This window comes from Carya illinoinensis, chromosome 6 (assembly GCF_018687715.1).
Source record: "Carya illinoinensis cultivar Pawnee chromosome 6, C.illinoinensisPawnee_v1, whole genome shotgun sequence".
Taxonomy (NCBI): Eukaryota; Viridiplantae; Streptophyta; class Magnoliopsida; order Fagales; family Juglandaceae; genus Carya; species Carya illinoinensis.
Window position 1 is genome coordinate 10,441,295 of NC_056757.1, and position 24,514 is coordinate 10,465,808.

The 24,514-nt window shown below is 34.5% G+C and overlaps 1 long non-coding RNA gene across 1 annotated transcript; it reads left to right on the top strand.

Moving 5' to 3' along the window:
* The first annotated feature begins 18,311 nt into the window (after positions 1-18,311).
* LOC122314244 lies at positions 18,312-22,324 on the top strand. The gene is made up of 2 exons (XR_006243658.1): positions 18,312-18,456; positions 21,442-22,324. It is a non-coding gene; the product is annotated as an uncharacterized LOC122314244 (long non-coding RNA).
* The last annotated feature ends 2,190 nt before the right edge of the window (positions 22,325-24,514 follow it).

A 24,514-nucleotide genomic window follows, 5' to 3' on the forward strand; every position in this document is an offset into this window, starting at 1 on the left:
TAAAAGTGAGATCTTGTCCTATGTCTAGGTCCTTTAAATAGAGTACGGATGTTAGATGTCTTTTTTGACATATCACTGACTCCAAATATGCTTGGTTAGGAGTCTTTCATCCTTGTCTTATCATATTACAAGATGATGGAGACAAGTGACCAAAGCATGGTCTACACACCCTACAATCTGCCAACTCCTCAATTCTCCTTTAAATGAGGATCCTTTATGTGGCATCGAGCTATACTCTGACGGCACGACTTGTCAAGTTTTCACCTTTCATTGCAAACCCACTCTAAATGTGATCCCTTAGATGGAGTGTGGGCTTCTACGCTTGTTGTTGAAACTTCACAAAACTTTTCCATATTATCCTGGAAAGTTCCCATGACTAGTTGTATTAGTTATTGTACGTAGTTCCACTTTGGCGAGGGATCCTTTCTTGCCTAGGGTGTTTAGCTGGTAGCTCAACTGAGCTCATCAATCTCTTTAGCTCCTCATTCTCGTCATTACGGTAGACGACTTTCGAGCTAAATGTGGCCAAGTTCCTCATCTCTATCTTGCTATGGTACATATCAGTCGGATTCTCACGTTGTGCCTGCTCACCCAAATGTTTGACTAGCTGCACTTGGTGACTCTTGCTGTTGGTTTCTAAGACCATTGGAGTGCTTCTCATCTTTGGCTTTCCTTTAATTCAACGAATGGTGTCCCCTTTCATTCTACGTAGGAGCCTCATAGTATGTTTCCAAAGGCAAAACTGACATGAAACCAGGCAAGCCAACCATTTCCAATGAGCTTTTCATGGCCATTCATTGGCGGGAGTGCTGGAGAGCACCACTTGAGAGCGAGCACTCAACCTAGCTACCTTTTTGCCACCCTCTTGCATTGCATCGTACATCTAACATGCATGCAAGGTTGGCGTGACGTAGTGCCTGGCACCAATTTTGTCCTTTCCTTTTTTTTTTTTTTTTTTTTTAGTAGCAACTCTAATGAAATAAAACATACCAAATCAAAGAGAAATAGGCGTAAGAGTTAATCTTATCTACTTTGCCGAAGAAGATTTTGTGGTAGTTTTATCTCCTTTTCCAAAGGAAATCTTTTGAGTGACATGACGATCTTTTCTATGTTCATGGAGAATGATAAATAGATCTGGCAACAAATGGCACTAAACTATTGATGCATTTTTTTGGCATGGTCGGAGCTTAACAATACAGTAAAAAATCCCATGAAAATGGTTTGGGCGTTGATACGATGCTTGATGCTTATCCATAAAATAAATAATAAAGCAGGCTTATAAAAGATAAATAAAGAGAAAGAAACATATTTCCATGGTTTAGTATAAAAACTTACATCTATGGGTTGTTTGGGGAGCGAAATCCACTAAGCTCGATGATTGTACAATCTTTCATAGCCTCACCTATCTCTTAATACAATAGAAGAAATTAAGGTTTCTTTGAGGTTAAATAAGATGCCTTCCTTCAAAGAGAAAGTCTTCAAGGTTCTTTTGCATAGTTAAGTCTGTCTGAATATAAGGAGATTTCCTCCCTTTATAGAGGTCTCTCCCCTTCTAGGTCATTGCTAAGTCATACTTTCCTTATGCTAGTTTTTCCTTTTATGTGCCTAAGTCAACTTGCCTTATTTCTTCTTGGTGATAGACCCCCAATAGTTTGACCCAGTTTGTTTTATATCCAATAGGTAGCATGCGAAGTAGGTCTACCCCTCATTCCTAACTCACAATTTGATAGGCAGGATGTGTGATATCACAATCAATTATGTTTATAGAGATATGGGGCATTTGTGATTGGTGATGTTGGTGCTTTTGCCAACTATCACCGGAGTTGATGTACAAGATTTTACTTTTTTTGACCGGTTGTCTTGCCACCTAACAAGGAGTTCTTCATTCTAAATCTTACTCAACTTGAGGAGGTGATTGGTGTAAGTTTGCCTTGGTTCTAGGATGCTCAGAGGCAATCGAGGAAGCCATTCAACTAGATCTTACCCACACCAAAGATTAAGGTCATTTCTAGATGTAAGAAGCTTTCACACAAGTATAGAAATGTTTGTCAGTAATTGTAAAATCTTGTTTAGAGGTTGTTGTGACAAGGTTTAAAAAGTTGGGAGTCATTAAAAGTATGTTGGATGTGAAGATCTTTTGGATTTTTGGGAATATATAATAAATAATTTTAAAAAATATTTAAAGAAATAAACAACCACATTGTGATGGCATACCCACCATGAGCAACATAGATCAGGCCACCCAAACCCACAATCGGCCGGAATCTATGCCACCATTGGGGTGGCCGTTGTCAAATTTCTTGTTCATTTTTAATTTTATTTTTAAAACATTATTTGGAAGATGGTGTTTTATGTTTTTGGTATTTTTGAAAATTTATAAGGGCTTTTACATAGTAGATATTGTTTACTTGGACATAAAAATTCTTTAATTTAAAAACCATCTCTGACGATAAAGACTAGCTTGGTTACCAAACATGGACTTAAAAAACAAAACTCCTCAATCATTGATTGACATCCTTGTCCCAAGTAGGATTTAGATTAAAAAAAAAAAAATCATCCAAAGTAGTTGGCTAGCATTCTCAATAAAGTAAGACCTAGGCCGACGTAGCTTTGGAAGTCAAGTCAATATCTTTGTGCCAAAGGGTAAGAGCTAGATTGGATATGTCTTCGACCTCCTGAATAGTTAGAGTGACAACCTCATTGTCACTTAGTTAGGTATTCTTTTGTTGGTATGTAAGGAAAAAATCAATGCCCTCCTTAACAGAATATTGAGAACTATATTGTTTGTATTGTTTAATGAACTATCTACTCTCAAATGTCACTTAGATATGATTGATTTTCCTCTATGGTATGATTGAATCTTCATGACATGCTCAAATAATGCTTGTTGGAATTTTGGTTCAAATGACATGTTTAGAGCTTTCTTTGTATTGATATATGCCATGTTAAATCATCATGTGTTACGTCCATGTATATTTATCTAAATGTTCTAATTATTTCAATCCATTCACAGGGTGCATTCTCTGCATATTGAGCACAAGTGCATACATAGATACATAAAAAGTTTCATAGTTCAATTACAAGTTACATGTCACATATTTTCGGGTTGTGTTCTTTTTCAAGGATTCCATAATGAAGTAGTAACACGTTACTCTAGTGGGTACAACAAATTATAAATACGGTGAAAGTGAATTATGAACTCTTGTTTCATATTGTAAGCTCATGGTTAAGGCGAATTTCAAACTGCCTGAGCATTTCTTTATATGGACATAGTTACACCCGGTCAAAAGGCTGATAATATGATGTGGTAACTATTAGGGAGCCCATGGTTCATAGGGTAGCCATGAGGTGTCCATACATTGTTATATGCAAAGTGTACAAGTAATTAAAAAGAAATAGTGTTTGTTACATGGTTATATTGTTACTTTGTTACATTGTTACGAGATTGGTGTTTTCGAAAAAAAAAATCTAGATGGGACAAACATGTGTCTTGATAAAATCACATGTACATGCTCATATATTCATCGTTTACCTTATACATACCTATGTTCTCTCTCTCTCTCTCTCTCTCTCTCTCTCTCTCTCTCTCTCTCTCTCTCTCTATATATATATATATATATATATATATATTGTTTAGCTTGCTGAAATTTCTTTAAATTTCACTGTGCTAGTTTCTATTATTATTTTCTCTAGAATGGTAGAGGTTACGATAAGACTAAAAGGCTGGGGAAGCATCATTGTGACAAACCCCTAGTAGTTAAGAAATCCCCGAAGAGTCCCATGAGAACTGCATACCCTTCACTAGTAGAGCCTCGAGGCAACCGAGAAGTTTATTTGTGAAGTTTTAAAGCTTTTTAAGGATAATCAAAAGCCCATGAAACAGAATGAATTCTAGACTATCTTAGTGTTAATGTGATGAAAATAATGGTTAAGGATTTTAATGAAAAGGTCAAGGTTTAAGACCATATTTTGTATGGATGGTTATGAAAATTACTTTCGAGATTAATAGTATTTTGTTTTGGTACCATATTAAATTGCTCAAATATTTACTAGTTTTGAATTATTCCACTGTGATAATTGCATACTGCTATAAATATGCTAGGTGCACTGACATAAAATGTCATGAACTAGGGATATATGACCTTGTATTACATGTCTCGACTCTTTATTCTCTGTCAAATTTTGAGTGGGGTCTGGGGGTCGTCACAGATGGTGATATTAGAGCAATTATGTCTCTAGATTAACCCATAGTTGTTTTAGAGAAATAGCACCAAAAGTTAGGCTTGAATCTCTTAGTTTATAGGCTTGAATCTTTATAGCTTATAGGCTAGAATTGTAAACACTTATAGGCCAGGATTGGAACCCAAGCTATCATGTATAAGGATAGAAAATGATGCATGTAAGCTTGATGTGTTTGAGGAAAAAAAGAAGTTTATGGCAAGTGGGAGATGTAAAGAGAATTCCCCAAGGATTTGAGAGCAAGAGAAAGGAAATCTTTCACTAGAAGGTGTACAAGCTATAACGGACGCAATTTGCCAAACGACGAAAATTGTACGATAGTAGATAGCCTAAGGATAGGCTAACTAACTGTCAGGAGTTGCCAAGGGTGAAAAATCGAGGTTATCCATTTGAGAAATTCTAAGTATATTGGTACCCGAACCTCATGGGTACATAAGGAGTATTAAGAGCGAACAAGTGGTTGATTGACTTGGAAATGATGTTTGACACTAGTGGATGTACAGAAGAGTAAAAGGTTCAGTATACTGGACACATACTTCAAGGAGAGACCAATATAAGGCGGGACACCAAAAGACAACTTTTGATTCAAGACTTTCCCCGTAATACACCTGGGAGTGGAGCTACACATGGTGCCAACACTCAGCCCAACCCTAAAATGATATTTGGAAGTTGAGTTCAAATATAAATGAGTTGAAACCATCATGTACAATCATATGGTCTCAAGATCCAAACGACATTTGAGACATGAGACCATCTCATTCTAGGAGTTCTCTACTTCTCCCTACCATATTCATTGAAAAAACCCTTCACTTACACTAACTATACAGTAAACTTGCCCCCTAGTTAGAGCCCCAATCTCATCCTGTGAGTCCCTTCCTCCTAGTTTCATACAGTCATTCTCCTTCGTTCCACCACTTTGCACTCATACTCGGCACCAAGAAAGAATTGTTCCCTACGTAAATTCTAGCGAAAAGCAAGCCTTTCTTAAAAGATTCGTGAGAGCTTTCATGTATTAAAATGGAAGTAGATCACAGAGAGAGTGAGAGTGATGGGGGAGAGAGAGAGAGAGAGCTATAAGCTTGAAATGTGCAATGATATAAATTAGACGAAAGGAATAGAGCAAATGAAAAAATCCACATGCAACGAAGAAAAAGAAGAGAACTCATCATACACATGGCTATTTTCGAATGCGTCGTGGCACACGATTTAGGTCCACTGGAAATGACGTAGAGCCAATGGTTATTGCACAAGTGTGATTGAGTTGGTGTCGTGGTAATATAACCAAACACAGTATTATAACCATTGCTAAATTTTGTATATATTCTTATTAAAAAATTAATTTTTTCAAATTTAAAACATCCAAGACAAATAAAATCAAAATCAATTTAAAAAAAAAATTAACATTTTACTTGCCAATTGTGTATAAATTATGCAATATAAAATATAATTATTAAATATACCTTTCCATCCTTAGTGAGACCCACCACATTTTCCTTTCAAAGTTAAAATTATCTCATTCTCATATTTACATCCAAACATATCTTACCATGGGACTCACCTACTTTTACAAAAGGAAAATGATAGGGTTATTACCCTACTACTGCCCATTTAATATTCTTTTTTTATTTTATTTTTTTAATTTTTTATTTTACTTAATGATTAAGGAAGTGAGTATTAGTAAAGTTATATATATTTTTTAATTTTTTCTTAGTGATTAAGGATATTAAAAAAATTCTTAAAAGAAAATGATAAAAAAAAAAAAAAAAAACTTGAAATGAATTTGGGTAGTAAATGGGTAGTGATAGGGTATTAACCCTATCACTACCCTTTACAAAACCAACTTAAACATCTTAACTTAAGTCATCTTAAAATTGTTAACAAAAAATTCGAGAATTTCTCATTTCATCTCACTTCCTAAGTATCCTCTAACAGTATCTTATATGATCTATAAATTGTAGTTAGAATTGTAGTGAATAATTTATAAATAGTAATCAATAGTTTATGAATAGTAATGAAGTAATCTAAAAACATTTGTCTCAAATAGACACTAAAGGGATGCTTGGGAAATGAGATGAGATGAGAAATGATTTGAATAGTAGTGAAATAGTTTGTAAATAGTAGTAAAATATTTTTAGTTATGATATTTTATGAGATTTTGGGAAAGGAGAGAAAAATTTGAATAAAAATATTTTAAAGTTGAAACATTGTCAAAATGTAACCAGAATGTAACTTTTAAATATTATTTTTATTTTGTAATTTGAAGATTTTGAATTATTTTTTGTGTTTTGTTTAAAAGTTTAGGAAAATTATAATGATTAGAAGAAAAAGTTCAAAGTTTGAAATTAAAAAGTGTATGTTTGAGTAGTGATTGAATGTTGAGATGAGATGAGATGAAACTATCTCAACATCTAAACAATCTCAAAGACTCCAGTTTGAGCTTGAGTCTATGCAATGACACTAGGAGAAGTAGATCTAGAAACTGTTGAGGTAGGAATGATCACTAGTATTACTCTAACCTCACCCTAGTTAATAAGATAGTTATTTTTGTTTGGGTTTTTTAGTTAATAGAATTACCCTGATTAGGTAAGGTTAAGTTGTTGTGATATAAAGCATGTGCACTATTTGATTTTAGAGCATCTCAATTCTGTTTATTTGCTACCTATGATAAAAGAGTTTCCTAAAGTGTTTGCAGATGATTTACCCAAACTACCCTCTGATAGGCAAATAGAGTCTGTCATATAATTAAAACCAAAGACCACCCTAATGCATAAAGCACCTTATAGGATGGCTCTTATAGAGTTAAAGGAGTTGAGGGCCCAAATCGAGGAGTTATTGGAGAGAGGATTCATTCGACCTAGTTCTTCACCATGAGGTGCAACAATATTGTTTGTAAAGAAGAATGATTGTTTGATGAGGATGTGCATCGATTATTGGGAGTCAAGCAAAGTAACAGTCAAGGATAAGTATCCATTTACACAGATTGATGATCTATTGGGTTAGCTATAAGGAACATTGATATTTTCAAAGATAGACTTAAGGTCAGGATACAATCAACTTAAAATTAGGAAGCATGACATTCCTCAGACTGCTTTCAGGACTCGATATGGCATTATGAGTTCTTAGTAATGCCGTTCAGTTTTGACCAACACTCTGGCAACATTTACGGATTTGATGAATCGAATGTTTAGGCCCTAATTGGATATTTTTGTATTTGTATTTATAGATGATATCTTGGTCTATTGCCAGAAAGATGAAGAACATAGGAAAAATTTGAGTCAAGTACTAGAGAGGTTACAGGAGCACCACTTATATGCAAAACTCAATAAGTGTTAGTTTTGGCTTCAGGAGCTGAAGATTTTGGGGCACATGATTTCTAGTAGTGGTGTAGCAGTTGACCCCCGTTAAGGTTAGAAGCAGTAACGAACTGGCATAAGCTAAACAACGTGCACAAAATTCATAGTTTTCTTGATTTTGCTAGATACTATAGGAGATTCATAAAGGGTTTCTCTTCAGACCTCTTACTGCATTAACCAAGAAGAACGCAAAGTTTACTTAGACTGAAGAATGTGAAAGGAGTTTTAAGGAGCTAAAGTAGAGATTGACTATAGCTCCAGTTTTGGCTTTGCGTTAACCCGATAAACCCTATTTGGTTTACATTGTTGCATCGAATATGGGTCTTGGATGCGTATTGATGTAGGAAGGACGAGTGGCTGATTATGCCTCTCATCAGTTAAAGGATCATGAGCAAAATTACCCCACTCATGACTTGGCGTTAACTGTGGTGGTATTTGCACTAAAGATTTATAGGCATTATCTATATAGAAAAAGGAGCGAGGCTTTCACTAATCACAAAAATCTCAAGTATCTTTTTATCCAAAAGAACTTGAACATGAGGTAAAGGAGATGGATAGAAACAATCAGTGACTACCAGTGTGAGATAAAATACCATTTGGAAAAAGGTCATGAAGTCTGAAGCATCATTGCATTTTAGAATTAGAAATGATGGGATGCTATATTATAAGGAAAGGAAGGTGATTCTGGTAATTCCAAAAATGAAGGAGAGGATATTGAAAGAAGCACATAATACTCCCTACATTGCACATCCCGATAGTACAAAGATGTACCGGGACTTGAAAGGATCTTTTGGTGAAATGGAATGGAAAGAGATGTGGTGGGTTATTTTAAAAGGTGTTCTGTTTGTCAATTGTTGAAGGCAGAAAATTTCAAGCTAGTAGGAGTACTACAGTCGTTACTAGTTCTAGAATTGAAATAGGAGGCGTTTCCATGGATTTCATAATTGGATTGCCAAGGGCATCCAAGGAAGGAATTCCATTTAGGTCATTGTAGATAGATTAATGAAAAGTGCTTACTTTTTGCCAATCACAAACACTAGCTTGATGAAAAAGTTGTCTAAGTTGTACGTTAAGGAGATAGTTCAATTGCACGGAGTATTAAGGTCGATCATGTCAGATAGCGACACTCGATTCACATCACGATTTTGGTAAAGCTTCAAGAATCTAATGGGTACTAGCCTAAAGTTTAGCAATGCCTATCATCCACAAATAGACAAACAAACAAAATGGACTATATGCTTCAAGCTTGTGTGTTGAAGGCGAAAGGTCATTAGAAATGGCACTTACCACTGGTAGAGTTTGCCTATAATAATAATTTCTAAACTATGATTAAGATGATGCCATATTAGGCATTATATGGAAGGAAGTGTAGATCCCTGCTATACTGGGATAATGTTGGAGGAAAAAAAATACCTGGTCCTGAATACTTGCAGGAAGTAAAGGAAAAAATTTTATTGATCAGAGAACGTATGTAGGCTGCTCAGGATCGGCAAAAGAGCTATACCGATTGTAAAAGAAGAAATCTTGAGTTCACAGTAAGTGATTGGGTATCTGTTAAAGTATCATCCATGAAAGGAGTGGCTCATTTTGGTAAAAGGAAAAGTTGAGTCCACGGTATGTAGAACCTTACAAGATCATGGTGAGATTTGGCCAAAGTAGCTTATCCATTAACCTTACCCATGGAACTTCAAGAGATAAATTATGTGTTCCATGTGTCTTCCTTAAAGAAAAGCTTCGGCGATCACCAATTGGTTGGGGTTGACCTAAGTCATATTCGGTTTCAACTAAACATGTGCTATGAAGAATGATCAGTGCAAGTCACTGATTGGAAAGATTAGGAGTTAAGGAATCGAAAGATACCTTGATTAATGTGCTTTGGAACAATCCAAATTCTAGGAAACTACTTGGAAAAGAGAAGATTCGATTAGGGCTATAAACCCTCATTTGTTTGTATCTTAGATAGTAATATAGTGGATGAGTTTATTTTGATTGAAACTTTATGATTTAATTGTATTCTTGGATGACAAAATAATAAAGTGCTTGTTTTGATTGCAATTTTTTGTTGATGTTTTCTATTATGTTACGATTATATCCTTGATAATAGGACATGGCACAGACTAGAACAACCATGGGTATGTTTGTGTTATCAGTAGCCAAGATTAGAAGTATGTGATGTATTTAATTTCTATATAAATGTTCTCATACTTTTGCTCTTATTTTTATGCTAGTTTGTGTTTAATTTTCTTATTTATTAGTGTTTTCATTTATTTTATTTATTTTTGTTTAGTAATAAATAAATTGAAAGAGTCATGAGAATTAAAGAGAAACTTCCTTTTCAAATTCAAATTCCCTTAATCAAGAGTTCAATAAAACTTTTATTTCTCGAATTTCTTTAGATATCCTTTAGTATTTTGAGCATAACTTTTGCTAGAGAACTCCAAAAGGGCAATTTGAGTATCTATAAAACTCTAAGAAGAAATCCTACAACTTTTGTGTTGAAATCTTTCGAAAAAAGAAGAAGATCTAAGTAGAGAAAAAATTACATCAAGGAGGCGGCTAAAAAATAGTCGATTTTTGAAGAATCTTATTTTTGGGGAGATAAGAGAGGGGATGATTAGAACCTTGAAAATGGAGGATTTTCTTCACTATTGAGAAATTCAAAGCTTGGAAAAAGAAGAAGAAGACAGAGGCCGCATTGGAGTTGTTGACGATTGAGATTCTCGATCTACATACAGTTTCCTTTTTAATTCTTTCATCTTCCTTTTATACAATTTTCATGATGAATTCTAGAATTATTATGGTTTTTTTTTATTATATTATGAGCTAATTTTTATTGCTAAGGCTACTGAAAGGGATCTTTAGCACCTATAGGCCCAATATGCCTATAAGCCCATTATACCCGTAAGCCTAGTAGCCTATGACGAGTTCTACGAAGTCTAGCCCATGCGTAGGACGTTAACTAGATAACGCTGCCACTATATAAGGAAGAGATCAATCCAATTAATAAGGAAAACCATTGAAGATATATTTATGGAGGATGGTTATCTTTACTTTCGTATGCCTTTATAAATGGCCTACAAGAGGTAACAAATATTTCACTTGATTTACTTCATTTTTTACATATACTTATTCTCATATTATTCTAACTTTGGCATAAGAGTATCCCCAAGGCAACCAATGTTGTCCCTTCATTAGTTGCAGGTCATTCGTGTGGTTGGTGGTGTGAAACACGATCTTAACAACTACAATGTAGCTTTTCAATGATAATTCAAAATCTTATTTATATGTGATCATAATTTTATCCTTCATTTAGAGTATACATAATTGAGTTTATTGTTTTCAATGATCTGGCCAATAGTTTAGTGATTTGTTATGCATGTTAATTCAAGAGATGATGCAGTAGTATAGCTTCATATAATATATGTCATAAATTGAATGAAAGACATGAATGTGCAAACATGATTTATACAACTTTTATGTGAAATATTATAAATCTCAATGTGCTCAAATACTTTTAAATTTGCATAGACATATTACGGGTTATCATATGTTGGGTAGTTTTAATTCTACTTGAGAGGGAGTCTTAGATAAGTGAGAATATTTTACCATAAACTAGAATGATAATTGATTGATTGCATACTTAGGATTTATAATTGGATTGGTTAGGTGAATCGAATGCCTTAGTGTTTTTTTATTTGATGAAATCTTCTTCTTTTTAAGTATTTAGTCAATTCTTCATTTATTGATTTAATTTTATTTATTTTTTATTTTTATTTTTTAGATTCAAAATCTACCACTTTTCTTGATTTTTAAATAAATTAGAATTAGAACAATTTCAATAGTTAATAGGTAAATAGTCGTCATGGTTCGACATCCTTCTTTATCATTATATTACTTGTTGCGATTTCGTATACTTGCAAATTTTCATATGAAGTTTTTGGCACCGTTGATGGGGACTATTTATTTTTTATTACTTTTGATACCAATTGGTTCTAGGTTAATTTGATTTTTCTTTATCGTAGTCTTAATTTTTAATTTTGTTTTTATTTTTCTTTTTATTTTCAAGCTTCCTGAGTTGTGTATGAGACATACTCGAAACTTAGATTTAGTACCTTTTGACTCTAAAATTGAACGCATCCTTCATCGTTTGAATAAGAAGAAGAATAAGGAAGAATAAGGATTCCACAACCGAGAATAAAGTAATGAAAGATTAATTTGGAAGCAAGACTTTAGGAGATTATGCTATTCCCTTGATCACCAGAGCTATTTCTAGCATTAGACGACCTGCCATTAAAGCCAATAACTTTAAGATAAAGTCAGCTATTTTTCAAATGGTGGCTTCAACGGTGTAATTTATTAGCATGCCAAATAATGACCCAAATGCTCACATATCTAATTTTCTAAAGTTATGTGATATTTTCAAATATAACGGAGTTTCTAATGATGTTATTAGATTGAGACTCTTTTCATTCTCCTTTTGAGACAAGGCAAATGCATGATTAACTCACTTCCACCATTAACTATAACTACATGGGATGATTTGGCTAAAAAGTTTCTAACAAACTTCTTTCCCCCAGCCAAAACCATGAAGATGCGAAATGATATCATCACTTTTGTCCAATTTGATATGAAGTTGCTTTATGAAGCTTGGGAGAGGTATAAAGAATTACTTAGAAAGTGCCCACATCATGGACTTCCTATTTGGATTCAAGTGCAAACCTTCTACAATGGTTTACAACCTACAACATGTACAATAATTGATGTAGCAGCTGAACGAACTTTGATGAAAAAATCATTGAAAGAAGCATATAAGTTGGTAGAGGAGATGGCAACCAACAATTGCCAATGGCCAACGAAACAAGTGACACAAAAAAGAACCCAAGGAGTTCACGAAATTGATTCTTTTCTGTTTTAGCTGCTCAAGTGCGATTTTATTTAAGAAATTAGACAATATAATGTGAATGTCATTCAATCTACTAATATAATTTGTGAATTTTGTGCAGGGAATCACATAGTGGTAGATTTTCAAGTGGGAAATACATTTGCCAACAATAGTTCGGAGCAAGCAAACTTTGTGTTGAATGACCAACAACAAAACAATCCTTATTCCAACACTTACAATCCAGGATGAAATCACCCAAATTTCTTATGAAGTAACTCCCAAAATGTTTCCAAGCCTCCACTGGGATTTCAAAATCAACAACAAAAGAAGAAGCCGAATATGGAGGAGGTAATGGCACAATTTATACCCAAAGTGGATGCTAGATTTCAAAATCATAACATTGCTCTAAAGAACAACAAGAACACTTTGCGGAGTATTGAAAGGACGGTTGGTCAGTTGGTAAAATTAATGTTCGAAAGACCTCAAGGATCACTTCCAAGCACCAAGGAAAACAACCTAAAAGAACAAGTGAAGACCATTACTTTAAGAAGTGGAAGAGAGTTTAATTTACAAAAGAAAGAGCAAATTTCCAAAAAAGATAAGCAAATTTTGAGAGCTGCAACACCCACATCCAAGGCTGCAGCACCTACCCCTGTCCTGAGCCAAACAGTGAAAAACTCGAGAAATCCTCCAGCTTATTCTTCTCATACTTATCCTTATTATCCTCCTATACCTCTTCCTCAAAGATTTTAAAAAAAATAAGTTACATAAACAATTTTCTAAGTTTCTTGATGTTTTTAAAAAGTTACATATTAACATTCCTTTTGCATATACCTTGGAACAAATGCCTAGTTATGTGAATTTTTTGAAGGATATATTATTAAAAAAGTGGAAATTGGAGGAGCATGAGAATGTGATGTTGACCAAAGAAAGCAGTGCAACTTTGCAAAAGAAGCTGCCACCTAAATTGCAAGATCTGAGGAGTTTTACAATCCTAGGCACTATAGGAAAATCTTATTTTGATAGAGTTTTATGTGATTTAGGGGCAATTATTAATTTAATGCCTCTATCTTTTTTCAGAAAATTGGGTCTTGGAGAAGTAAAGTCAACCACCACCTCTCTTCCATTGGTGGACAAATCGATTAAGTACCCGAGAGGACTCATTGAGGATGTATTGGTAAAAGCGGACAAGTTTATCTTCCCGGCCGACTTCACTGTACTCGATATGGAGGAGGATGAGGAGATTCCTTTAATTCTGGGCTGACCATTCCTTGCGACGGGGAGAGCTTTAATTGATGTCTAACAAGGAAAGCTTATTTTGAGGGTCGAAGACAAGCAGGTCACTTTCAATGTCGACTTTTAAGCCATGAAATTTCATCCCAAGGTGCATTCGTGCTTTCGAATAAGTGACCGAGACGAAGTCATGGCCTATGAGATTTATAAAGCCAAATTTCAAAAGCGGCCACGTGAATCGAAAGTAGAAGAGTTAAGTTTCTCCCAGTCGACTTCTGCAAGTAAGGAACCACTTAAGCCTGAGCTTGAACCGTGTACATTAAATTTGAAGTTTCAATAGGTTAGGGAGATCTCCAAGGGGTACACGACTGCACCTTCAATGAAAATATTCAATTGGAAGAAAAGGAAAATAATCAGGGTAGTTTCGTGCTGTTGTGTTAAAAGAGCTTGCCGCAACAAACAAGAAGGTGTTCCCTATTCTAGACTTATCATAGCACCTCTGTAACACTTCTCCAGACCTACCATTGCACTCATGCAATAATTTCAGGGAAGTTTACTTTTATCTTTTTTTTTTCACCTCTTTTGATTTTTCACATTAGGGACAATGTATTCTTTAAGTTTGGAGGTGTGAGTCATTTATTTAGGAGTATCTATTTATTTTTTTAAAAAAATAAATTTAAAAATTTTGAAAATTACAAAAATATTTTTTTTTCCCCATTTTGTTTTGGTTTTGGGTTGATGATCACAAGCCTATGATATTTCCTAATTGAAATTGAGTTGGATTTGTGGAAAATGCTAAATTTGTCTTCTTTTGTGTGTAATTCTTGTGTTAATTTGATTTATTTGAATTCATTTGAACACTTTTGCACAATACCATGATCAATAAGTTGCTTTGTTGGCCTAGAATATATTTATGTGAATTCGATATTTTCTAAGATCTCACTGAACTCTAGAATCCATTTGATAATCTTTCAAGCCGAAATCCTAAGTAGCACACCACTAGGGAAATGATATAGGTCATCTTTAGAACATTTAAACTTTTCAAGCCTACCATAATTATCTATCTCTAGTCACACCCTTTAACCATAAACACTCATTTTACCTTTTCAAGAAAATTTGTTATTTGCTTAGTTATTGGAGAAGAGAAAAAGTTTGTTAAAAAGATAAAGCAAGAGCAAGTTTTGTTATTCTATTATATAAAAAAGAAAACAAATAATATAGCATGAATTACCAAAAAAATAAGTTTCGGGGTTGTGGAATTGAAAAAAAAAATAATGAAAAAAATAAAAAAATAAAAGAAAAAGAAAAAAAGAGATGAATAAATTGCTCATAAGTTGCTCTAAGAAGTAAATGTATTTTTTTTCTTTTTTTTCTCTCTCTTCATTAGTGAAGCTTGTGTTGAATTCCATACCATTTTTTTCTTTTGCCATTAACCTAAGCTCAACATTACAAGCTTTTATACCTTTTGGTCTTTTGTGGTGTGTTTGTACTATATTAGTAGAGAGTTGATTGAAAAAATGGGCATATGAAGTTCGAGAAGCTCATTCTCATATAGATCAATTATAATTCAATTGGATTTGCATAAATTGATCTGAGTTAATAAAGAGCAAGTTGAGATTGGTTACTCACAAGCACACACTCAAAGGTTTCATTGTAAACCTAAAACCTTGTTAAATGTTTAGACTTTTCCTTGAATCAATTTCTTTATGCAATCTATGAGACAATCATTGTGAGAAATCAACCTATTCTATTTATTTAATTTTTCTTTTCACTTTTTCTTTATGCCTGAGGACTAGCAAATCATAAGTTTGGGGGTATTTTGATGTATTTAATTTCTATATAAGTTTACTCATACTTTTACTCTTATTTTTATGATAGTTTGTGTTTAATTTTCTTATTTATTAGAGTTTTATTTATTTTTTTTATTTATTTAGGAATAAATATCTTGAAGGAGTCATCAGAACTAAGGAGAAACTTTTCTTTTCAAATTCAAATTCCCTTCATCCAGAATCTAATAAAACTTCCATTTCTTGAATTTCTTAAAACACCCATTAGTATTTTGAGCATAACTTTTGCTAGAAAACTCCAAAAATGGAGATCGGGGTATCTACCGAAATTTAAGAAGAAACCCTACAACTTTCATGTTAAAGACTTTCGAAAAAAGCACATCAAGGAGGATACATAAAAATAGCCGATTTTGAGAGAATCTTGTTGTTGGTGAGATAATAGGGAGGACGACTAGAGTCTTGAAAATGGAGGATTTTCTTCACCATTGAAGAGAAATTCAAAGTTTGGAAAAAGAAAAAGAAAACAGAGACCAAATTGGAGTTGTTAACGATTGAGATTTTCGATCTACATAAAGTTTCCTTCTTAACTCTTTCATCTTCTCTTTATGAAGTTTAGAATTATTATGGTTTATTTTGATTCTATTATGAGCTAATTTCTATTGCTAAGGCTAAGATGTAGCCTTTCCATGAAAATTTTAAATCTTATTTATGTGTGATTATAATTTTATCATTACTTTTGAGTATACATCATTGAGTTTAATATTTTCAATTATCTGGCTAATAGTTGAGTGATTTGTTATGCATATTAATGATGCATATAATGTAGTTTCGTATGATGTATGCCATAAATTGAACGAAAGACATTAACATATCAACGTGGTTTATGCAGTTTTTATGTGAAACATTATAAATTTAATGTGCTCAAATACTTTTAAATTCACATAGACATATCATAGATTATCGTATGTTAGGTAATTCTAATTCTACTCAAGAGAGTGTCTTAGATAAGTTAGAATATTTTGCTGTCAACTAGGATGATAATTGATTGATTGCGTGATTAGGATTTGAGATTGGATTGGTTAGATGAGTCGGATGTCTTAGTGCTTTCTTATTGGGTGAAATCTTCTTCTTTTTTAGTATTTGGTCAATTCTTCATTTGTTGATTTAATTTTATTTATTTTTTATTTTTTAGATTCAAAATCCACCACTTTTCTTGATTTTCAAATAATTTAGAATTAGAATAATTTCAGTAGTTAATAGGTAAATAGTCATCGTGGGTTCGACATCCTTCTTTATCACTATATTACTTGTTATGATTTTGTACACTTGCAAATTTTCATAACAGTATGTGAGTGTAGGCAAAGAATTAGGTAGGAGAAGTGAGACTGAATCATCAAGGCCCATAGGTGGAAAAATTTAAGTACCATTGTGCACATGTGATGGATGCAAATTTTAGAGGAAACTGGTTCCTATGGCAAGCATTGCCATATGAAGAGCGACGAACTCCACATGACCCACTAGTTTGGAGAGATGCCAGGGAGTTATGAGTGTTAGGCTTTAATCAGGAAGCAGAATTGAGCCATGTTGCTGAGATCCGAGCTAGAGGGCATTAGCCATTCGAAATGAATCTTCCTTTGATCGTCTCCATATTCTTGAAGAAGGTTAACCTATAGAAGATGATGAAGCTACTATAGAGCATAAGTTGAATGAGCTAAGGATAAACATGTATTACAATCTTGATGTTGACACAATTTTCTCCCTCTCACAAGACTTGGTAATTGAAAAGAAGGAAGAAGTGCCATCACCTTCCTCATCTAAGGATTTAACTGCAACTAGTGGATGTAGATCTTCAAGTGAGTTAGTAGGCCATTAGTTTTGAATTGCATCGTTTATCCAACATCGTGCCGATTTCGAGGATGAAATCTTTTCTTAAGGGGGGAGGATGTGACACCCTAATCTTTGAGCTTAGATCTAGAGACTGTTATGTCACCTTTGGGCCTAAGTCAATGAAGGAAACATTGGACTAAAGACCCAATAGTTAAGTCTATGTGATTAAGGGTTTGTTATTTTTATGGATGAACCCGCCTAAGCCCATTAATTTCTAGGTCCTAGGAAATTGTTACTTATACTTGGCGCCACATGCATAGGAGGACCTTTAGGTTTCCAAGAAAATATAATCATAAGAGGAGGAAGGATGTTTGGTTTACTAAAGCCCATGCCACTTGTCATTCATGCAAAAAGCTTTAGGATCTCTAGAAGATCAATTATAAGGGAGATGAAGGGAAGTTTCAAGATTCTAGTTGGCCAACACCACTTGGCAAGCATGCATTGTTAGGATTCTTAGAAGGGCAGTCATGGGAGGAAAGGAAGAACGGTTTCAGTTTTGCTAGGGTTATGCCATATGGAGCCCATGCACACTAGTAACCCTTAGGTTTTCCAAGAAGGAAGATGAAGAGAAAGGGTTTTGAAAATCAAAGAGACATATGCCACTTGGAAAACATGCATGAGATCTTTAGGATTTCTAGAAGAATCTAATGATGAAGGGGGTTTAGGGCTTTGACCATAGAAAGCAAGTGTCACTTTTCTTCAATGCTAAGGAGTTCTTGAGTTTCCAAGAGAAGCAATGATTAAAGAGGGAAAGATGAAGAAGTTTCCGCCAAGGTAAGAAGGGCCACTTGGCGCCCATGCATATAGTTTTTCTTTAGGCTCTTCAATTTCTAACGATAATTGATGATAAGAGAGAGAATGAGTGGGAGCAAGAAGGGATATAAATGGGGCAATAAATAGCCAGCACACATACTCGAGGGAGAAGGGAGATCAAGAGTGATTTGTGTGTTTTCAGTTTTCTCTCATTCTCGTCCAACTTTAGAAGCAAAATACCATTTTTTTCTCAACCCAAACACTATTCTTATGCATCCAAGGGAATGAAAGATTCAAGGAAACTCTTTTGGAGATCAAAATGGTAAGGAAGCTCTAGTTCACATCACTAATACACAAGGGGAGAGGAAGTTTGGAGGTTTCGGGTTTGAGGGGGGTAAGGCTTGTTTTCGATCATGAGAGGGTGGTCATGCTTAAACTCTATTGAGTATGGTCTTGCCTATACATTTTTTCTTTTCTAAAACCTAAATCTTTGATGGAAAAATGAATAAGAAGGAGCTCTTTGTATAAACAAGATATATTCAGCCATCATTTAGTCACCACATGAAGAAAACACAATGTAGAGTGCCTTGCACTTGTTTAGAAACATTCAGCCACTAGGGTTTCGGCCAAGGGAATGAAGAACTTAATGACATTTGGCTCCTAGGGTTTCTTTTTGTGTGTATATGTGCTTGTGAATCAATGACAAGGGCAATGAACAAAGAAAGAAAACCTATACATGGATGGCCTTAAAACCGATTAGGGTTAGATGTTTAATCCCCTTAGTACATGAATAACATGTTTGGATTTTAGTATTTTTATTTTTAGGAATTGAATATTTAATACACTTTTAGCTTGCTTGATTGTCGGTATTTCTTTATGTTGGAAGTTTTGTAAGTTAGTCTCTAACTTACTCTTGGATAATAAACTTATGTCTATGCGTAAACTTGCATCTATATTGTTTGTATTGTTTAATGAACCGTCTACTCTAAAATGTCACATGATATGATTGATATTCCTTTATCGTATGCTTGAATCTTCATGATATGCTCAAATGATGCTTGTTGGAATTTTAGTTCAAATGATATGTTTGGAGCTTTCTTTGTACTGATATATGCCATGTTAAATCATCATGTGTTATGTCCATGTATATGTATCTAATTGTTCTAATTATTTCAAGCCATTCACATGGTGTATTATCAACGTGCTGAGCACAAGTTATGACAAGTACATAACATGGATACAAGAAGAGTTGCATGGTTTCAGTACAAGTTACCTGTCACATATTTTTGGATTATATATTAAAAGAAAAGATTTTGTCACGGCCCCAATGTTAGAATGGGGGAATATCCTAGTAGAACTCTCATGTCCATTTTGGAGTGCTTAAATTAGAGTGATAACCCCTAGATTAACAAAGTACAATCAATGGACTTTGAAGAGGTTCTTTTTAAAAGATTTTGGAGCGAAGTAGCTACACCTAACGTTTGTGGGTGCAACACATTGTAATATGATGAAGGCAACTTTAGAACTGTCGTATTATATTGTAAGCTCATGGTGAAGATGAATTTGGAGTTGCCTAAGCATCTCTTTATATCGACATAGTCACACCTAGTCAAATGACTGATTGTGATGCGATAACTAGCAGGGAGCCCATGGTTCATAGGGGTAGCCGTAAGGTGTCCGTATATTGTTATATGGAATAAGTATACAAGTAATTAAAAATAAATTATATTTTTTACATGGTTATATTGCTACTTTGTTAAAATGTTACAAGATTAAATTTTTTGAAACAAAAAAAAAGAATCAAGTGAGAGAAAAATGTATCTTGACAAATATGTTCATTGTTTATCTTATAGAAAATTCTATATACACTATACTACCATCCTGCTTTCATCCTACTAAGTATGATGTGGCACATTTATCACCATTGAATGATCATTTATTGCATTTTTTTTTATCATCTAATGGTGATAAATGAGCCACATCTTACTTAATATGATGAAAATAGGATGAGAGTATGGTGTATAGCATTATTCTTATCTTATACATGCTTATATTATCTCTGAGTATATTCTTTATTTAACTTGTTGAAATTTCTTGAAATCTGTAGTAGTTTCCAATATCATTTCCTTCAAAATAGTAAAAGTTGTGACAGGCTCCGAGGATAAGGATGGGGAAGCGTAAGCACTACAAGCCCTTAGTAGTTACAGAAGCCCCGAAGAGTCCTAAGAGAACCGCAGACCCTTCACATTAGAGCCATTTAAAGCAGCCGAGAAATTTATTTGTAAAGTTTAAGAGCTTATTGGGGCTATCTAGAACATTATGAAAAAGAAATATTTCTAAACCAGTAGTGTTAATGTGATGAATACAATGTTTAAGAGTTTTAATGAAAGGGTCTAGGTTTAAGACCCTATTTTATATGGATGGTTAAGACAATTACTTTTAGGATTAATAGTAATTTTTTTTGGTACCATTTTAAATTGCTCAAACATTTACTAGTTTTGAATGATTCTACTGCGCTTATTGCATACTGCTGGAAATAGGCTAGGTATATTGCATGTTAACTATTATGAATGAGGTATATGTGACTTTGTGTTACGTGTCCCGATACTTGAGTTTCAATCAAATCCCAAATGGGGTGTGGGAGCATCACAACATGTAATGCTTTGTCTCTTTCTAATCTAAATCCAAAATTGAATCCAAATTGGAACATTTTACCTTAAACGGAGCACTAGCCTCATTTTAGGATTTTTTTGGGAATCCCCCCATATTGAATCAATTATATGAAGATATATGCTCCTTCACGAGTCAAACTGCACATTTATATCACAAATGCTCAAGTCATAAATCATGTTCAGACATTCTTATGGTTTTCTTTTTGTTGATAAATGGGTGGACTCGAAAAAGCAAAAAACTAATTGCAAAATAAATCCATATTATTTATCTTAATTTGATGTGTTACACTTGTAAGTGACATTCATTTACATAATTAACATATAAATACACTTAAAACATGCCAGGATAACATTTTGTCATTGAGTAGCTTTGCACAAGGGTTCCTTTACCAAATGTCACTACACATTTGCATGTATGACAGAGGTAAATGCACAAGTATATGGATACCTAATCAATTATCTCTAGTCCTGGCCGGTCCGAGAGAGAAGCTCTCATTTTTCTCTATAAATCCAAACTGGAAAGAGGAAGGGACTGGAAAGAGGGATGTCCCTTCCTCTTTCCTCTCTATTTTCCTATTGTTTTCCTATCTTGGTTTTTTCTAATCTTTATTTTTTGTTTTGTGTTTCTGTCAAAGCTAGGAGATCCACAAATGGAGATTGCCAAATTGTTTCGGTACTTGAAAACAAGGTCTTCGGTGGCTGAGTTCATGGTGGCTTAAGGGTATTAGGTAGTTGTATTTGTGGTTGTAGCGACGTAGCTCGAGGTGAGGAACAAACTCCTCTATTTCAGAAACTAGAAAACAGAGATGCTGCGGATCTCTCTCTTCATGGTGGCCGTGTGGTTGGGTTTGCATGGAGGGTATGCAGTGGAGGAGGGAGAGTCTATCATGCTACTATGAGCTTGTCGTGAGTGAAGGTAGTAGCACTGGTTTGTTGTCCATGGTGATTGAGCTGAAAGTGATCTTAGTTGAGATGAGTTGTGGTAGCTGCAGAAGACAAAAGGCAAGCTATGAGGCTGGACGAGGTGGTTCTGAAATGGTGGAGTCAATGATAACCTCTTGCTATTGGTGGTACAAGTCATAGATGACACTGTGGCCAGGTGATGGCCGAATGGAGAAGGTAGGCATCGGTTTTGTGGCTCATGAGATGCATGCTTGCTGTTCTGTTTTGACATACTTGAAATGAAGGTCTACAAGCTGCCCATGGGCTGGGCGATGCTTGGTTTTCATGTTGTAGTTATGAGTTGATTCATCGTGTTGCTTGTCCTTGCCAGTGTATTTTTGGATTTTCGGTGTTTTAAATTTTTAATGTTGTGATGTTGTTTGTGGTAATTTGTGTTTAGGTAAAAATAAATAGAAATAGGCTATTGGACTTGTTGTCCCAGCAGGAGAGCCCTTTCTTCTTATGGAGGATGAGTTGAGATACCCTCTCCTCTTTTGGATGGTGGAGATGGATATCTTTGTTTATACAGAATTGTATTTTCTCAGATAAATCGAGATGGATATCTCTGTTGTTATAGAGTTTTGCATCTCAGAAAATTTTGTCATTAGAGAGTTAATTGAAGTTAAGATAATTCTCGTCACAAAGAAATTTGTGTGCAGGAAAACCCCCAACAGATGCATAGTTTGGCTTGTAATATGGATTTTTCATGTATTTATCAGTCACAACTATAACTTCCTTCATGAATGAAATGAAGTTTATTTTCCATATATATATATATATATATATATATATAATCCTACGTATTTGTATTGCACTAAATTGTAATAATGCTTTCATACATTGCTGTCTTTGCTCTTTTTCCTTGTTTTCAAAGGTTTTGTTGTCCTTGTAAATCCACAATGTTTTTTTTTTTTGAATAAAAGTGCATAAATATTACATCAGAGGAGGAGGATGGGGTAGGTGCCCTCATTGCATTGATTACATTGCTAAGTGGGGAGCATGTAAAATAAGAAAATGACAAAAGAACCATAGTTTCCGACTGTTGTTCCAAAAACAGTTTGCTTTGATCCAACAAGTCGGTTAATTGGTTATGACTTGAAACCTCACTCGAGATAAAGAAAAAAAAAAAAACACTACAATCACTTGTTTTTAAAGCATTTTATAAGAGAACACCATTTCCACAACCTCTATATTCTTATTCCAGAAAAGCATAAATATAGTTAGATAGCTAGAGACGAAAAAACTCAAAAAAAAGAAGCTGTACCGGCACGTGGGCGACCCATGCACCAACTAAAATTGTGTGGGTAGGGTGCATCTTAAATTTCTGAGATCAAAGAATTTGTTGGTGCCGCACATGTGGTTGAAAGAGTCACGAAATAGCGATGGTGTCAAAGCCCATGCATAGCATTGGCAGCATGTGAGTCTTACGTGCTAGTAGGATGGTGACAATTCATGAGCCATCTTGTAGATTGATGCTTGGGGATCGCGGTAGTGTAGCCAGAAAGCGGTACATCGGACATTTTCTGACCAAGTAGAGAAAATACAAAAGACAAATATACACAATGGTGTGGAGAGAGGAGAGGGAGGAGTGGGAGGAGCGTAATTGGAAAAAAAAAATGCGGTTCTTTGATATCTAGAGAAGGGAGAGAAAAGATTTCTAGAAAGGGAAAGTAAATAGAGTATTTAAAACCTAAATGTTTCGCTTGTTGGTTGATTCGGTTTCCTCAGATTGCTTTGCTGCTATTTAAACTCTGGAACTAGGGTTGTTCATCCAACTCACCTCGAGTCGAAAATAGTGTTTCAACCCAACCCGAAACAATTTCTACTTCCAAAAGATTGTTCTAACTCAAAATGTCATGACCGATTTCCTAACCATACTGTTTCGCTTATTTTCAACCTGAACTGTCATTTTCTTGTTCAGTTAAACTAACTAGCTCCATCTTCCCCACACTCACAGAGAGCATTGAAAAAAAAACATCATACGCTAGAATCTTCCAAGAATAACCAGGTTGTAGAATATCATGAAGGAACATCCAGGTAGCAACATAAAGCCATTGCAAGCCCCAAGACAAGCACCAAAGCAGGAAAAATAATGCATATTATCGTCCAAGGATCCTATAGTAGCTGAAAAAGAAGAGAAATTGATGTGAATCCGTGGGAAGAGAATCCCTTGAACCCACAATCAATTTGAAAACTCACTCAAGAACACCAAACTCAAGTCTATGAATGGAGAATTCAGACTTGTTGAGAACTCGTTTCAAGAATCTAAATTATATCAAAATCTAGACCCGTTGAAATCCCGTATCAAGAATCTAAATTACGAGGAAGAATGCCACAAAGGTTATAATTTACCTTTGATAAATTCAAGAGTTTAATTAAGAATAAAAAGAAAAAACTCACTTACAATTAAAATTCGAAATAAAATATCTGCTTTGAAATGGCTGGTTACATCCTTTAAATACCCTCCCCAAAACATGATAAAACCCTAGACTAAAATTTGATACCCTTTCTCTAAAAAATGCCCTTAGTGAACAGTGTCATGCTACAGTACTTCTAAACCCTAGTTCAAATAAATAAGACATATGTGGGCTAAGCATCCTCAAGCCCACTTATTCAAAACTAATAATAAAAATCTTTTAAACAAATTGAAAGCTTTAATATCTAAAGGCCATATTTCTAAGTCAAGTCTTCCACAGCTTGGATCAAGTGGATCAAAACTGATTCTTCTTCTTTCAAGCCCATCTTGAGTGTTAGGGTCTTGCTAGC